The sequence below is a fragment of the Ursus arctos genome, unplaced genomic scaffold (assembly GCF_023065955.2).
Source record: "Ursus arctos isolate Adak ecotype North America unplaced genomic scaffold, UrsArc2.0 scaffold_6, whole genome shotgun sequence".
NCBI lineage: Eukaryota > Metazoa > Chordata > Mammalia > Carnivora > Ursidae > Ursus > Ursus arctos.
In genome coordinates, this window is record NW_026623078.1 from 86,672,553 (window position 1) to 86,684,004 (window position 11,452).

At 45.2% G+C, this 11,452-nt stretch overlaps 1 long non-coding RNA gene across 1 annotated transcript; it reads left to right on the forward strand.

The window, feature by feature from the left end:
- Positions 1-10: 10 nt before the first annotated feature.
- Positions 11-11,452, forward strand: LOC130542897 (uncharacterized). The gene is made up of 5 exons (XR_008957773.1): positions 11-303; positions 5,270-5,378; positions 5,507-5,577; positions 7,868-7,910; positions 10,933-11,452. It is a non-coding gene; the product is annotated as an uncharacterized LOC130542897 (long non-coding RNA).

Sequence of the window (11,452 nt, forward strand, 5' to 3'; positions counted from 1 at the left end):
GCGGCGGAGGCCACGCGACTTGGTGCTCCCTCCTCCCGCGGGGCGCCAAAGCGGGGGCTCCTTGGCTCTACCCGAGGTCGGAGCTCGCCGAGGCCCCCGTGCTCTGGCGACTGCATGTGGAAAGGCGAGGTTAGAAATGCAGGAAGACGGGATATGCCGCTGCAGTGGGACTTGGGTCCACAGGCCCTGGGATCGGAACAGACCGCAGCTTGATGAGCACATGAGGGCTCACGTCGGAGAACGGAGTCCCTCATCAGTAGATGACTCGGCGGACAGATGCAAACACTCCGATTCCTTCAGTAGGTAATACACATTTCGTGGGATTGCTCGTGGAACGTTTACCGAAACTGATTACACACTTAGATGTAAAGAATACGGATGTTTTAAGATGCATTTGACAGGAAGATTATCAAAATTAGAAAGAAATATATAAGAAAAAGTTGACGAAAAACCCTTAAGTATTGGCATTTACGAAACACTGTCTAATCTTTTTTTTTAAGATGTTATTTTAAAGATTTTATTTATTTGACAGAGAGAGAGGCAGCGAGAGAGGGAACGCAAGCAGGGGGAGTGGGAGAGAGAGAAACAGGCTTCCCGCTGAGCAGGGAGCCCGATGAGGGGCTCGATCCCAGGACACCGGGATCACGCCCTGAGCCGAAGGCAGCCGCTTAACTGATGGAGCCAACCAGGCGCCCCTCTACATAACCTTTCAATCAAAAATGATAGTAGCTGGAAAATTACAGACTACTTATAAAGCTATGGAAAGCAAAACTTGATTCTCACATCTATGGAACCCAGTATAAAGTGTAAAATATATAAAATTCACTGAATATTTTTCAGAGAAAAAAATTAAATGTATTCATAAAATGAAGGAAATTTTCACCTTTTAATGTTTGTGGGCCCAGTGTGGGCTCACAGGGAAGCTATACTTTAACATTTATCAGAGTCATCAAAATGTCAAAGCATGGGCTCAATTTCTACTTGGAGCACATTATATATCTGTGAGTGAGGGACAGGCAGGGCTAGGTAGGGAGAGCTAGGTAGGGGGCTACGTGATTCAGCTCACCAAAAATCCCAGAAATGCTGAGGCAAAAAGAAACCAGAGGTAAGGGAACATAACCACGCCAGAGAGGAGATATTCAAAGGACAAGTAATCATGGCGCTATCAGTGGTGACATCAAGATTTCAGTTCCCTGGTCAGTGTTCTATAAAAGACCATAAAAGCCCTCAGTGGCAACCCAATCAGTACCCCTCTCACTCTAGAGAGCTTTCTTTCTGTTCTCACCTTCACTTAATAAACTATGACTTCACCCTTTTGTGCAAGATTCATTCTCCGACTCCTTGAGCTTAGAACCCTGTAACCCGTAACACCTGCTTCATTTGTAAAGAACCAAAAAGGGAGCATTCCAAACATAAAGAGAAGAGTAAAACAAAAACAAAAATCTCCCTGGTTCCCATGAGATTAAGGTCCTACAGTTGTGCATATACTAAAAATTTAAGAGAACCGCTTTAACTCTCTGAAATGTCTTCTAATGATTTGTAACTTCTTATGTAACAAAAAGTATATAACCCTGCGCCAACTGTCCTCTCCCACCCAGCACTCTCTTCTTTGTTGTTTTTGTGGTTGTTTAAGTAGGCTCCACGCCCAAAGTGGGACAGAGCATTCTCCTTCTCCTTCTCCTTCCCCTCCTCCTCCTTTTTTTTTTTTTTATTATGTTCAGTTAGCCCCTGTATAGTACATCATTAGTTTTTGATGTGAATATCCTCTTCTTCATGAATATTCTGTATTGGGGCAGCTGTCCTAACTTGGGCTCAAAGAAAACTCTCTTTAAGAGACTCTAATAAAAGTTTTGTTAATATTCCATCAACAGTATAAATATATTGCCTTAAATACTTTCCATTACTAAAGAAGACGAAAGGGTGTATCTTCAGAAGTTAGAAAGAGGAAAAATACATTTCTCTGCACCAGCAATAACCAACAAGATAATGTAACAAAAAAATGACATGTACTCCATGATAGCAACAAAAACCATAAAATATTGGGTAATTAATAAAGAGCACTCAAGACCTCTCTGGAGAACACTTGAAACTCTAGTAAAGGACACTGAAGGTTATCTTAGTAAATGGAGAGATATTTCTTGCTTTTGTATTGGGCAACTTAGTATTTCAAAGATGTAAATTTCCCCCCAATGTAACCTATAAATTTGCTGCAATCTAGTCAAAGTTCTACTTGGTTAGGAGGAAATTCAAAATATGTGTGGAAAAAGAAAAGTCATTGAATAGCCAAATCAACTTAAAAAGGGAAGGGGAGGATGTGCTATTTCTATTGACAGAAGAATTAACTGACAGCAGAAGTGGGACAGCAGAGAGATCGGTGTCAGACTTTTGTGGAGGCAGAAATTCAACAGATGATAAATGTGGCACAACAGTCAATGGGGGAAAGAGTAGACTCTTTAGTAGAAGTATTGAGAAAGCAAGCTCACTCAAAGAGAAAAACAGAACCAGATCTCTGCTTAACAATGCACAGGATGGTACTGTCTAAATTAACCAAAGACCTGATAGGAACAGAAATGAGGTTAGCAGGAAAAATACACGGGAAATATTGTTGAGACCCTGGGGTGAAAGAGTTGCTCTGCTGATTAATCATCAGAGAAAGGCAAATTAAATGTCAGTGAGATAATGCTTCACCTGGCTGGGCTGGAGAAGCTAGAAGCCTGGATGTCGCTAGTGTTAGCACTTGAGGTTCAAATATTTTTCTCTCATATAAAATCACAAATTTGTATGGCAGGTTCCCTAGGCAGTGATCGGGGACCCAAGTCCCCCCCACTGAGGATTTTCTGCCTGCTGACTTGAAGGAGAAGAGGAGAATGGATAATAGGGATAAGGAGCTGCCTCTGCCACAGTCTCCATATGGTCACCTGCTGCACCAGGATGCAGCCCCTGGTCAAGAGGAACAATCCAAAGTCCTGTCCAGTCCTGAATGCAGCTCAGTCCAGCCCTCTGGGCAAGATGCAGCCTCTCCATCAGGTCCTATGACTGGAGGGCAGGTCGTGTGCCCACACATACCCAACCCAGAGGGTGGAGAATGAGGAGAATGGGAAACACACAGCACTCTGCTTGGCAGCGCCCAAGGGTTAGCCTGACATGCGATTATTTAAATAAAACTGTGTGGTATTTGAATGCAAAGTTTTCACACACTTGTAAGCAAGCTTTGCAGTCATCTCTGTGCAGGGTCTGCAGCGTCCTCCCATGGGCACCTCTGCATAAATGCTGGAGACCCTCTCCCTGGCAGGGAAGGGAGCTCTGGGACAGCACTCTGGTACCCAGACTCAGCTCTGGGAGGAGCTCCCTGGGCCTCATCAGGTCTGACTTGGCTCTCTGGAGGTTGTCCTTGTCCATAATCTGCATGTGACCTGCAAAGAAATGTGAGAGGCTGCCCTAGCTGCAGCTGCCTGGCTTTGCAGGGACTTCTTGATTGATAGCTGGGTCCCTGGGTCCGCTTCTTACACACATACTTCCATTCAGCTCCACATGCAAAGGCCCCACCTAGTCATGGGTTTAAGTCTGAGGACTCTTTTTTATTTGTTGGCCTCTATGTACTCTCCATCCTTCTCTCTGTCTCTCTCTCCAGCTCAAGGTGACTACCTTGGCGGCCACTTGCACTGCCATATATCCCTCAAGTATTTCTAGAATGACCTTCCACACGTGAGACACAGGCCCACTCTCTATGGGCTGGGCTGTCTTCACGTCTGTTGGATCTGTGCAGTCACAAGGGCTCTGTGCTTAGAAAGTCTAGCACTTGGTTTAGTGCTGGACTGACCCCTGTTATATTGCTAAGAACTCTCAGTATTTGAGAGGAACGTGGGGCACAGACTTGGCTGCCTCGTCAGAGCCTTACTTTCTTAAAGCTTCATGTCGGATTCAGAAGAAGTTGGTGTTTTCAGCCTTGTGGGGCCTTCTTACCAGACTCACAGATCACAGGCCACAGGCAGAGGGAAGCCCGTTGTCCATCTGTCGTCTCCTTCTTTTGCCTTCCTCTAGCGTAATTCTCCCTCGGTGGGCTTTGCTGAAAGTGGAAAGAAGTAACCGACACTTGCCAACATTCTGAACTGTTTTCCCTTTTTTATTTTTAAAAAAAGAATTTATTCATTTATTTGACAGAGAGAGAAAGGCATTGTTAAGAAAAAAGGAACCAGAACATTAAAAAATTGGAAAATTCCCAGCCTGTCCATACTGCAAAAAATGAGAAAGTGTGTTCAGAAAAGAACACCAGGAATGTGGCCAGATTATTACTTGATAAAGAGATTATGGGACATGAGCAAAAACATTGCCAATTTGCATTGAGTGGGACAGAGATTGGACAAAATGAAGGAAGGCTGTCAGACGTCTAAGATCCTATAGGACTGAACCATAGAGCTACCAGGCTACAAATGTGCACCATTCTGCAAGACAAGGGAAGAATGACCCAAAGGTGATACAGAGATCATCACAGCTGCCTTCGCAATTTTCAAAGGGGGTACCCATTGCCTCGGTTTCAGCAGGCCTAACAGTGGCTGCCTGGAGCCTTGGGGAGCCCTCTGCAGAGCTTTCTGGAGACTTCAGGATGCCATTCCGCTTGGCAGAGCCACAGAGGGTAGACTGCTGCCCTGGTGGATCTGGAAGGCAGAGCCCTGAACACCTAAGGATTATTCTTGAGCCTTGGCTCTAATGATATTTTTCCTGCTAGGTTTTCAATTTGCTTGGAACTCATCACCCCTTTCTTCTTTCCAATTCTCCCTTTTGGAATGGAAATGCCTATTCTATGCCTGCCCCACCATTGTCTGTAGGAAGCACAGAGCTTATCTGGTTACATATGTTCTCACCTAGAGAGGAATTTTGCCTCAGAATTGTAGTCATACCTCAGGTTTCATATCTGATACAGATATTTAGATGAGACTTTGGAATTAGTCTTCAGAGTTGATACTTGAATGAGTTAAGATTTTTGGGACTGTAGGGATGGGATGAATGTGTTTTGCATGGAGGAAGGATAAGAATTTTGGCAGGCCATGGAGGGAATGCTATGGATGGAATGTTTGTGTCCCCCAAGTTCATATGTTGAAGCTCTGACCCCATATGTGATAGTATTTGGAAGTGGGAACTTCGGAAGATGATTTGGTTACATGAGGTCATGAGAATGGGACTCCCATGTTAGGACTAGTATTCTTAAAATATTAAGAAGAGTATGCTCTGCTCTCTCTCTCACTCTGTCTCTCTCTCTCTGTCATGTGAGGGCATGGTGAGAAGGCAGCCATCTTCAAGTCAGGAAAAGGGCCCTCATGAAGAGCCTGATCACGATGGCACCCTGATCTTGGACTTCCCAGTCTCTAGAACTGTGAGAAGTAAGTGTCAATTGTAAGTCACCCAATCTATGGTATTTTGTTACAGCAGCCAAACTGACTAAGACACTAGTCGGTTTTGCTTCAAATGTGGGTCTTATAGGTTTGCCACATTTAACTATCTTTCACAGACTAGAGAATTTCATATGTCATGGGAGTCACCACATCTAAGTTCACCAGCCCTGAATTTTCCATATAAATGGTAAGTCAGCCTTCCTGAGTTGGGAGAGCCCATAAAATGATGAATATGTATGGAAATGAACATCAAAATTGATAAACCTTTAGCTATGTTGACTAAGAAAAAAAAAGAAAAGACTCAAACTGTTAAAATTAGAAACAGATATGGGGATATTACTTCCGATTTGACAGAAATAAGAAGGATTGGGGCGCCTGGGTGTCTCAGTAGTTAAGCGTCTGCCTTTGGCTCAGGGCGTGATCCCAGCATTCTGGGATTGAGTTCCACATCAGGCTCCTCTGCTGGGAACCTGCTTCTTCCTCTCCCACTCCCCTGCTTGTGTTGCTTCTCTCACTGGCTGTCTCTCTCTCTGTCAAATAAATAAAATCTTAAACACACACACACACACACACACACACACACACACACACACAGATCTTTAAAAAAAAAAGATGTATAAAAAAAAAAGAAATAAAAAGGATTATAAGAGAGTGCCATGAACAAGTGTATGTAACCAAACTGGATAACCTAGATGAAATAGAAAAAATACCTAGAAACACACAACCTACTAAGACTGAATCATGAAGAAATAGAAAATGTGAATGATGTAAAATAGGAGATGGAAACACTAAAAATAAATAAATAAATAAATTTAAAAAGCCCTGGACTTGACGGCTTTACTGACGAATTCTGCCAAACATTCAAAGAAGCATTGACACCAATTCTTCTTAAACCTTCCAAGACATTGAAGAGGAGAGAACCATGTCCACTCCATGAGGCCAGCATAGCCAATCTGGAAAGACTACATATAGCATGATCCCAACCATAGGACATTCTGAAAAAGGCAAAACTGTGTAAACAGTAAAAAGATCAGTGGTTTCCAGGGATAGAGGGGGAGGGGTAAATAGGTGGAGCACAGATTTTTAGGGCAGTTAAATACTCTTTATGACGCCATAATGATGGATACATGTCACTATACAGTTGTCCACATCCAAGGAATGTACAACAGCAGGAGTGAACTGAAATGTGAACTATGGCCTTTGAGTGAGTATGATGTGTTCCTGTAGGTCTGGCAATTTTAACAAATGTCGCAGTCTGATGGGGATGTTGGCACTGGGGGAGGCTGTGATGTGTGCGAGTTTGAGGGTACATGGGAACTCTCTGTACCTTCACCTCAACTTTTCTGTCAACCTAAAACTGCGCTTAAAAAACCACAAACATCACTCAGGGAAGGGAAACTAAGGCCCAATCCACAAAAGAGATAGACTCTTGTCTTTGTCCCTTTTCTTTTCTTTCTTTTCTTTTCTTTTCTTTTCTTTTCTTTTCTTTTCTTTTCTTTCTCTTTTCTTTCTCTTTCTTTCTTTCTTTCTTTCTTTCTTTCTTTCTTTCTTTCTTTCTTCTTTCTTTCTTTCTTTCTTCCTCCCTCCCTCCCTCCCTTCCTTCCTTCCTTCCTTCCTTCCTTCCTTCCTTCCTTCCTTCCTTCCTTTCTTTCTTTCTTTCTTTCTTTCTCTCTTCTTTTTTATGTAGGGTCCATGACCAGCATGGAGCCCATCATAGGGGTTGATCTCACAACCCTGAGATCAAGACCTGAGCTGAGATCAAGAGTCAGATGCTTGACTGGCTTAGCCACCCACGCACCCTCCATTCCCACTTTTCTAAAGCAATTGCTGGTGCAGAGGACCATTCCCATCAGGGATTCTCTGATCAAATGGGAACATTATCAACCTATGAAAATGGGTTGGTCAGGGTACAGGGTCAGGTGTAGCCCAGGCCTTCTATCCAAAACTCACAGCCCATATTCTTAGTGTGGTGGAGAGGTCCAGGGTAAAATCTGAACTGTGGATGGACTCCTTAAGAGAGTTCAGGACCCCTAGTGGACAGGCTTCACACTTGTTCACCTTGCCATCTCATGTGTCTGTGCGCCAAGCTTCTCTCTGGGTCAGGGCTACCTGGAGGCCAGCACTGAGCCTCAAAGACTGGCCACAAATGACTCCATTTGTCCCCAGGAAGCAGAATCCATAGAATGCAGCTCAGATGTTGCCCCAGATCTGACATCTGGGCCCCTTTTCAGGAGGGGACACAGAAATGTCAAGTGAGGACCAATGCACAAAATGCTCCCTTCTCTGGGTTGGACGGAAAAGGATCAGTAGAAAGTTTTTATCACCTTTAAAATGAATAACATGGAAACAATAGAGATCTCAACTAAGTTAATGTAGAGAACCTCATGCTTGTTTGCTTGCTGCTTGGTTAAATGAGGACAGCAAGAAACAGGCTCCAAGCTTTATTTTTATTATTAATTTATTTATTGGTCTTTCAGCAGGAACACAGAGGCAGGAAGAAACGAGTGGGGGCTTTTAAAGGTGAGACTCTGCTGGCCAACCCTGGGTTGACCTTCGTCTCCCTCTCCACCAGGCCCAGGTCCTTCAATTGGAAGATGCCAGTTCCTAGAGCCAGTCCTTCTCAGAAAGCAGAGCTCCCTGAGGAGCTCATCAGGGGAAGAGAGACCTGGCACTCTGCTTGCTCTGTCCTGCTCTCCATGGGAATAACACAGTGACGGAGCTGGGAAGGGGTCTTACCCTCTAGGGATAGTGACACACAGTGGAAGAATTCTTGGATGTTTCAGAGGCAAAATTTGGGGGTCCTGGCTTTGGACAAGTTGTTAAGGCCCCTACTTTTTCAGACTCCTCCTTTGAGAGAGCACTTAGCCCCCTGTGACCACTTGGGATATGTGTGTGGAAGCACCTGTCCCATGACCCAGCAGTCATAGACTAAGCCTTACTGCTGTGGCCATTGACCCTTTGACCTTGAACACTAATTTCCGGGGGCACTCAGGGTTGAATTTTGAAGTAGCCTATGCCCAAGAAGACATTCTGCTCAGGCTCCTGCAGGGTCCCTTTGCTCCTCCCTTCAACACTACAACCGGTTCTCTTATTTCCCAGCTGTAAGCCTCACCTGAGTGACCCTAAAGTGGCAGCGGACAGGCCTCCACCTCAGAAGAGTCATTTGTACCCTCTGTTATTCCAGGGCTCCTCTCTCTAGCTTCCCCCTCAGATTTCAAGGGCCTGCGCAGTGTGTGGTTGACCTGGGAGGGAGAAGCACAGGGAAAGGGAGGTGATAGGAGCCATGAGGTGAGGGATAGAAGGACTATCAGAAATCAGGGATGTGGGGAAATGGGATACTTGCCAGCCCTGTCTGGCCTGTCTGCCCCTTGCTCTCCAGGATGCTCTTCTCACCTCTTGCCTCTTATAGGCACCTGGGCATGTGCTACTTTGAGGGTCAGAAGGTGGGAAGGTCTATTGGGTGGGTCACTGCACACTCCTCATGGCTCCATTCTGGGGAGCTCTTGCCGTTTAGCACCAGGAGTTTGGCTCCCTTATAAAGCCACAGCCCCTGTCAAGGGCACCCCATTCTTGGTGTGGGGCCTTCAGTGTTCTTAGTTGCAACATCATGCTCTCCTCGAGCAGTTCCCCCTTTTGAGCATTAGACTCCGTCGCCCCAATGTCCCCACTCTGCCTCTAAGACCTCACTGCAGGTGCATGCGATTTACCTGTCAGCCTGAGCTTTGTGATCTCATGCCTTCCTGTGCACTTTTCTCAGCTCACTTGCCTCTGCGCCCTCCCTCTTTTTTTTTTTTAAGATTTTATTTATTTATTAGAGAGAGATATAGAGAGAGCACAAGCAGGGGGAGCGGCAGGCAGAGGGAGAGAGAGAAGCAAGCTCCCCGCTGAGTAGAGAGCCCGATGCAGGACTCGATCCCAGGACCCTGGGCTCATGATCTGAGTGGAAGGCAGACGCTTAACCGACCGAGCCACCCAGGCGCCCCTGCACACTTCCTCTTGACCCTTATATAACCTTGCTCATAAGTTGGCCCTAGCCCTTTCAGCTTGTGGGGTGTTCGCAGAAGCGTTTCTGTGCTTGCCACCCACATGCGATCATGCCCAGTGCAGCCTGGCTCCTGCGCCACCTAACCTCCCCACAGGGCTTTGCATGCAGTTCCAATGGATAGCCTAGGTATCAAATCCTGGGACACTTTTAGTCCTTATTATAAAGGACTTCTGTTGTATTTGATGCAGTTATTACCCCAGCCTTTAAATTTCTCTTTTGCTTCAGTGTTACCAGGATCCTAATTTCAGTCTGATTCCACTAATGACTTCCATCTCTTATTGATGGACTCCATTTCCTCTCTCTGCCCTTAATGATGCTTTGCCCAGGCCCCAGCCCCTACCTTTTCACCCCAAACTTCTGCCAATCTAGAGACCCCAACATGGCCCAGGGCACCACCACTTCCTCACCTTCTTTCACATCTATCCCCATAAAGAAAACACCAACTTTACCTTGGTTGATGTACTCAGACACTTAAATAAGAAATGAGGGGTCATCCTTGATCTTATTTCTTCCTCATGGTCTAAATCTGTCCAGTCACCTAGCCCTTCCAATTTTACCCTTTAAACATTTCTGGCACTTGTCCTTTCTCTTGCATGTGTATCACGAATTCAGTCCCATATCACCTTTATTCTGGATGATTCCTATCCCTTTCAGTCCTAAGCAACTTTATCTGGCATTACCCCTTCACCTTGCTCATCCATTTCTCTCCCATAGGTTCAGTTCCGTATCACCTTCACCCAAATCGACACATTCTTTTTGTCCATTTCCTTTCCACCAGTTAAATCCCATATACCTTTACCTAGATCACCCCCGCAACCTCCTCATTCTGTTCCCTACCACTAGGCCTGTATCAGCCACTTCCCTGCCTCTTATCTTGGCTGATTAAAACAACACCATGACGTCAGTTATCTGTCCAGCACCCTGACACGACACAGCTTAAATACCCTCCAAGCTCCCACTGACCCCCCGTTTTAGAGCCAGTGCTCAATCCTGGTCCACAGGGTCCTGCCTGGTTGGGCCACTTTTTGCTTTTAGCCTCAGCCTCAGCCTCTGTTTGCCTGGGACTCTGCGCCCAGCGCGAGAACTGGCCCTGTGCCTACACTCGCCTGTGGTCCTGACTGTCCTGGCCCCTTTCTCTCTCTTCCTCCTCGCTGCCTGGCCAGTGCCCCAGGCCCACTGAGATTGGTCCTCCCTCCCTCTCTTACTCTTTACTTGGGGATGGAGGAGAAGGGAGGTGACATTACTGCTCCAACAGCCACAGATGGTATTCACTTTGAAAAATAAGGGAATTGGAGCTGTACGTTCCCATGTAGGTGCTGAGGGGGTGCTGGGTTCTCAGAATTTTTTGTTGAGGACTGGAAGGGAGGTTTTTAGCTATGAGTTTGTCCATTTGAATGGTGTTTCCTTCATTTTGGTGGTTTGTAGGAAGTTTTTGTGTGTGTTCTTTAAAATTTTTAAAAAAGATATTTATTTATTTATTTATTTATTTATTTATAGAGAAAGAGAGAGAGAGGGAGAACACAAGCAGGGGAAGCGGCAGGCAGAGGGAGACGCAGGTTCCCTGCTGAGCAAGGACCCCGAGATCATGACCTGAGGTGAAGGCAGACACTTGACCAACTGAGGCACCCAGGAGCCCCTGCATTGTGTTCTGGTGAAGAATTTGGAACAGATGACCAGGACCAGAGAAACTGTGTTGGGGAAATGGAGAGATCTTGGTCAAAGGGCATAACCTTATAGTTACAAGATGAGTAAGTTCTGGGGATCTGAAGTGGTGATTATACTTATTAATACTGCATGTTGTACTTGAAATTTGCTGAGAATAGATGTTAAATGTTCTTATCACACAAAGGTGTGGAAACTGTGTAAGATGATGGATGTATTAATTAGCATGATTGTGGTAATCATTTAACAATGTATAGGTATATTAAATCATCACATTGTATACCTTAAATATATACCATTTTTGTTAATTTACCCCGATAAACATGAAAGACAAAAAGATCAGAGAAACTCCCTA